Raw genomic sequence first — 5,966 nt, forward strand, 5'->3', positions numbered from 1 at the left:
TTTACCTGTGTTTTATATATATTTCCACACTATGAGGTTGGAATAATGTTGTTCCAAATCTCTCTGACAATAACAGCTAATTTTCCGTTTTCCCCTCCCCAACTCAAACCACTCCCAGACAGTCCTAGCAAAATTAATGCTTGAGAAATTGCTCTTTGCTAAGAAGCAATTTTTTTGTTATTTATTTTTGGACCACAGTAAGGTCCTTAAATTGTTACCCAGAAATGTTCACATGCCCCCTACTTTCATTTCAACACACCCACTCCTTTCCACATGCCCACTACTTTCACCTACTCGCCAATACTCCGGTCGCCATATTGGGAGGTAGCTACCCCCTTCTCTAAAAAGTTGAGCTCTACTGGATATTTGGACATAATGACGAGATACTCTACATGGCCAAAAGTATGTGGACACCTGCTAGTATAACATCTCATTTCAAAATCATGGGCATTAATATGGAATATCCAATTCATCCCAAAGGTGTTCAATGGGTTTGAGGTCAAGGCTCTGTGCAGGCCAGTCAAGTTCTTCCACACCGATCATGACAAACCATTTCTGTCTGGACCTTGCTTTGTGCACAGGAAACAGGAATGGGCCTTCCTCAAACTGTTGACACATAGTTGGAAGCACCGAATCGTTAAGGTTTCCCTTCACTGGAACTAAGAGGCGGAGCCCAAACCGTGAACACTATTCCCAGATCATTATTCCTCCTCCACCAAACTTTACAGTTGACACTATGCATTCAGGTAGGTAGCGTCACTCCTGAGAAAGCGTTTCCACTGCTCCATAGTCCAATGGCGGCGAGCTTTACACCACTCCAGCCGACACTTGGTATTGTGCATGGTGATCTTAGGCTTGTGTGCGGCTGCTCGGCCATGGAAACCCATTTCATGAAGCTCCGTTCGAACAGTTATTGTGCTGACGTTGCTTCCACAGGCAGTTTGGAACTTGGTAGTGAGTGTTGCGACCGAGGACAAACTATTTTAAACGCGATACGTTCTTCAGCACTCGGCGGTCCCGTTCTGTGAGCTTGTGTGGCCTACCACTTTGTGGCTGAACCGTTGTTGCTCCTAGACGTTGCCACTGGTGGCATCCTATCACGGTGCCACGTTGAAATTCACTGAGCTCTTCAGTAAGGCCATTCTACAGCCAATGTTTGTCTATGGAGATTGCATGGCTGTGTGCAAAAGGTGAGGCTGAAATAGACAAATCCACTAATTTGAAGGGGTGTCCACATACTTTTGTAAATATAGTGTACCTATATCTCCACCCTAACAATGGGATTCGTTGTCCACTGAGCGGAATCGCGGGCTGCCAAGCTCCCGACTATTCCTCTCTTTGGATTGGTGGATACATCTCGTTATTTGAATAATGTTTTGAATATTCGTGTTTTGAATATTCGATGAGGGGTGTTGACATTAACCGCTTGTATTCAATGGAGAGAAACGCTGCACTACAAGCCTCATGTCATGAATATGCATAGCCATCTCGAGACAAGTACCATGTCGGTTTTTTTTCCTCCAAAGTTACCGGGATGTCACGTGACCTACGTATATCGGTAAACTTGTAACAACATAAGCATAGAGATAAATAGTTATGAGGTATTTTTGTAGGGACTAACTCCACCCTGGTTCTTTGGACAAAGCCTACGGAGAAAATGAATGGCGTTTTTTGTAAGGTTTTTGGATAAACGCCGATCTGATACGTTTTGTTCTATGAGAAAATCTTCATTAGCTAACGTCACTTTTTGTGAATTATTTATGTAATTATAAAAGCATGTAAAGTCTTCATAATTCATGAAGGTCATGTTAACTGACTGCTATTATCTCATTGAACAAAACGTATAAGATCTCCTAAACCTGTGTTAACCTTATTTTCGGCGTTTATTCCAAAACCCTATTTTTTCGCCATTCATTTTCCAAAAGGGATGGCTGAACATACCAGAGGTAGCTCAGCTATTACGAAACTTCTGATTTCTTCAAAACAACTCGGAACTCGTAAATCTCCGAACTCCGATTTTAGTTCGTCCAACTGTGAACTCGCAAAAACACGAGCTCCGACTCGGGAAAAATCATTTAGAACGGTCATCCAACTCGGGAACTTAGCCCCTTTCCAGAGCTTCGACTTTCCGACCTGAAATCAATGACATCATGATTTGACCTCGTATTTTTTTTCTTCTTCGAGTTAGCAGTTGTCTTGAATGCACCATTTTATTCGCTCAAATAAACCTCACGAAGCAAATAAGCCATTACATGTTTTGTTGTTGTTGACCAAATTCGACACTCATTGACCTCCATACAAAAACTCATTGCTCGGTGAGCACTGGATAATACATATATTTGTCCCGAGTTATGCCTCGCTTCTTCTTCTTCCTCCAGGTTTTATTGGCAGACTACATCCAAAAAGGTGTATTGCCACCACCCGCTGGGTGGGGTAAAAACAGAGACACTTAAAATTTTTTTTTAAAATACATATATTACAAATAAACCCCACTTCTAATATTCTCAAAAAGAAAAAAGTCAATGTACTCCTTCACTTACTCCCTACAGATCCTTACACAGGCTGGGGCCTGAGATGGGGAAGCATCTTCTGACAGAATTCCCTGCAATATTCCAGCCTGAAATCCTGGAGATCCAATCACCTGTTTTTAGTCTCTTTCACAATGATTTCCATGTACTTCTATTGTTTGTTAGTTTGTCCCGTACAATGAATCACCTGCGCAATAAACGCAAATAAAATCAACCTTTTTTTCACCGATTAGTGTTTCATGATCTCCCAACTGACTGACATCCACAGACTGTTTTGGGCATCCACTGCCATAGCTTCATCATCTCTACTCGCTGCTTCAATCATTCTCACTGCCTCTGTGTAACTGATGTGAAATGGCTAGTTAGTTAGCGGTGGTGCGCGCTAATAGCGTTTCAGTCGGTGACATCACTCGCTCTGAGACTTGAAGTAGGGTTTCCCCTTGCGTTGCAAGGGCCGTGGCTTTTGTGGCGCGATGGGTAACGATGCTTCGTGGGGTGTCAGTAGTTGATGTGTGCAAGGGTCCCTGGTTCGAGCCCAGGTTGGGGCGAAGAGAGGGACGGAACCTACACTGTTACACCAACAGTGCTATTCCGTTTGCAAACACTTGACACGTGACCAAACGTTTTTTACGTTTATGATATTTGAAGTGGCTTTTTGTACATACAATGCCATAAGTGACGTAAATCAACTATTCCTGGCCTATTTATCTTAATAAACCATGAAACCTCAATCTCTACCGAGACGTCAGATATGACACCCTTTTCATCAATGCCCTAGTCCGATATAATCATAGCATTCCACTTCATAAATGGATCATTTGTCCATCCGCTGTGCTTTCTCCTTTTGTTCTTTTGACACATGTGAAATCAACATCATACCACTCCTGGTCACTCGGACACACTCCACTTCTCCCAATGCATTCTTCACCATCTTTGTGACCGCAAATGGGTCCCCCCCCCTCTTATGTCATGACATTGAAGATTAAAGCTCACTTCCTGTAAAATACATAGGCCTTCCTGTAAAATACATAGGCCTTCATGTAAAAATACATAGGCCTTCCTGTAAAATACATAGGCCTTCTTGTAAAATACATAGGCCTTCATGTAAAATACATAGGCCTTCATGTAAAATGCACCTGAATGGGTACTTTGGAGAAAGGAAATTGTGGCTTTGACTTGCAAACATTGCTGTGCAAATCTCTCTTCACCCACCATCAACACCAACAATCTTTGCAATCCTCCTCCGTGCTATTGACCTTCATTGACCTTCTGACCCCTCCTGTCTCAGCCTCCAGTATTTATGCTGCAGTAGCTTATGTGTCGGGGGGCTAGGGTCAGTCTGTTATATCTGGAGTATTTCTCCTGTCTTATCCGGTGTCCTGTGTGAATTTAAGTATGCTCTCTCTAATTCTCTCTTTCTCTCTTTCTTTCTTTCTTTCTCTCTCTTGGAGGACCTGAGCCATAGGACCATGCCTCAGGACTACCTGGCCTGATGACTCCTTACTGTCCCCAGTCCACCTGGCCGTGCTGCTGCTCCAGTTTCAACTGTTCTGCCTGCGGCTATGGAACCCTGACCTATTCACTGGACGTGCTACCTGTCCCAGACCTGCTGTTTTCAACTCTCTAGAGACAGCAGGAGTGGTAGAGATACTCTCAATGATCGGCTATGAAAAGCCAACTGACATTTACTCCTGAGGTGCTGACCTGTTGCTCCCACGACAACTACTGTGATTATTATTATTTGACCATGCCGGTCATTTATGAACATTTGAACATCTTGGCCATGTTCTGTTATAATATCCACCCTCCAGCCAAAAGAGGACTGGCCACTCCTCATAGCCTGGTTCTTCTCTAGGTTTCTTCCTAGGTTCTGGCCTTTCTAGGGAGTTTTTCTAGAGAGTTTTTCCTAGCCACTGTGCTTCTACACCTGCATTGCTTGCTGTTTGGGGTTTTAGGCTGGGTTTTTGTACAGCACTTTGAGATATCAGCTGATGTAAGAAGGGCTTTATAAATACATTTGATTGATTGATTGATTTTGTCTCTGTATTCTACAATAATTCTCAGCAAATAAACAAGGTCAAATGTTTTATTTAACTAGGCAAGTCAGTTAAGAACAAATTCTTATTTACAATGACGTCCTACCCCTGCCAAACCCTAACCACAGTGGGCCAATTGTGCCTATGGGACTCCCAATGGAATCAAACCAGGGTCTGTAGTGACACCTCTAGCACTGAGATGAAGTGATTTATACCACTGTGATACAGATGGAATCAAACCAGGGTCTGTAGTGACACCTCTAGCACAGAGATGAAGTGATTTAGACCACTGTGATACAGATGGAATCAAACCAGGGTCTCAAATTCCTGAAATTCATCCCCATTTCCATGTCCAGTTCGGTACCTAGAATACAAGGGTTGGATTTGCTTACTAATCAATTTCAAGTCAGAAAAATCATGTAGCAAATCTGTCTTACGGTTAGCCTCATATACATGATGTACTGCCATCAAACCCCAGCAACTTTGTCCAGAATGCTGCAGGCCGCCTGGTGTTTAACCATCCCAAGTTCTCCCATGTCACCCCGCTCCTCCACACTCTCCACTGGCTTCCACAAGAAGCTCACATCCACTACAAGACCATGGTGTTTACCTATGGAACAGCAAGAGGAACTACCCCTCCCTACCTTCAGGCTATGCTCAAACCCTACACCCCAACCCGAGCACGCCGTTCTGCCACCTCTCGTCTCTTGGCCCTCCCCCTCCTGACGTCATTAATCCCATGATGTCAGTAATCTTCAGGTCGGAAAGTTGGAGCTCTAGAAAGATGACCCAGTTTCCAACTTGGAATTCTGAGTAGGATGACCGTTCCAACAAACCAAAAAAAAAAATCCCAGTCGACCTCCTTTCTTTTCCTAGTTCCCAGTCGTCTTGAATGCACTGAAGTCAGAAGTCAGAGATTTCCGAGTTCCCAGTTGTCTTGAATGCGGCAATACAGTACATACCATACTGGTTCACCCATAACAAGTGTTCAGCATGGAAGAGACAAAACGAAATTTGAACACCGCTGTATTTCCATATGCCACCACAAGAGACCGCTGTACAATAATATATACCGTGTGACGCGTGGGGTGACGTCACGAATTTAACTTGAAATGCTTTAAAAATCCCCTCGTCTCTCGCCGGGTGCAGTGGCGTGCGCCTGTAATCCAAGTTGCTGGGAGGCTTAGGCTGGCGGATCGTTTGAGCTCAGGAGTTCTGAGCTCCAGTGGACTATGCCGATCGGGTGTCCGCACTAAGTTCGGTATCGATATGGTGCTCCTGGGGGAGCCCGGGACCACCAGGTCGTCTAAGGAGGGGTGCACCGGCCCAGGTCGGAAACGGAGCAGGCCAAAGCCCCCGTGCCGCTCAGTAGTGGGATCGCGCCTGTGAATAGACGCTGTAG

Source organism: Salmo salar, chromosome ssa15 (genome assembly GCF_905237065.1).
Source record: "Salmo salar chromosome ssa15, Ssal_v3.1, whole genome shotgun sequence".
Lineage (NCBI taxonomy): Eukaryota > Metazoa > Chordata > Actinopteri > Salmoniformes > Salmonidae > Salmo > Salmo salar.